Here is a 741-nt window from a genome sequence, read left to right as displayed (position 1 = left end):
CCAGTTTTGGCTGAAGGTGGTTCCACTGGAATCTGCTGAGAAAGGGGATCTAAAGCATTCTGGGGAGGGGAGAAGTCATAAGACCAGCCGGCCTGGGGAAAGGGGTAACTGGGACACCCGTTGTCGTTAAGAGGATTTCTCCCCAAAGCAGCGCTTTTATTCCATATTTGCAGATCACTGTAATCAGAGACAGGAGGCTGAAGCAGGTCCCCAGCACCATAGATCCGCGCGTTGGACACTTTGCATTTCTCATAGAGCTCAGAGGGGCCCACGGTAGAAGTGGGGTCTGCCAGATCAGCGGCTCCCCCCAAACCATAGCTCTTAAATAAGAATTCATTCGGTGACTTCTGATGGGGGATGCCAGCCGTCAAAGGTCCACCGTCACCACCAGGCAGGTGGATGCCTTCCTGGAAAGACCAGTTGAAAGGTAAATTTCCCCAACTTGGTGCTTCACCAGGAACAGACTGGAAAGGAAAGCGAAAAGCCCGTGTAAGTAAGTTAAGCAGATGGACACAACTACCCCAGGCGCCCATGAGTTACTCTGTACAAATAGGTGCTCTGTCCGAGTTTCCTCATTCCTTGCATGCTCAGAGCGCAGACACACGGAGCAGCATCACCACAGCCTCTCAAGGTCTGAAAGAGGAGACGCTGATTCCATCTCCATTTTAGATCTTCCTAACCAGTAAGTGCCAAATTTCCCTTCACTCTGACATGAGTGGTTCTCAACCTTCCTAATGCCGC

The 741-nt window shown here is 51.3% G+C and overlaps 1 pseudogene; it reads right to left on the bottom strand.

Moving 5' to 3' along the window:
- Nucleotides 1-5: 5 nt before the first annotated feature.
- Nucleotides 6-464, bottom strand: LOC102241577 (annotated as a pseudogene).
- Nucleotides 465-741: the final 277 nt, after the last annotated feature.

The sequence above is a fragment of the Myotis brandtii genome, unplaced genomic scaffold (genome assembly GCF_000412655.1).
Source record: "Myotis brandtii unplaced genomic scaffold, ASM41265v1 C41618696, whole genome shotgun sequence".
Lineage (NCBI taxonomy): Eukaryota > Metazoa > Chordata > Mammalia > Chiroptera > Vespertilionidae > Myotis > Myotis brandtii.
Note: the sequence above shows the minus strand (reverse complement) of the source record. Positions and strands in the feature narration are given on the sequence as shown.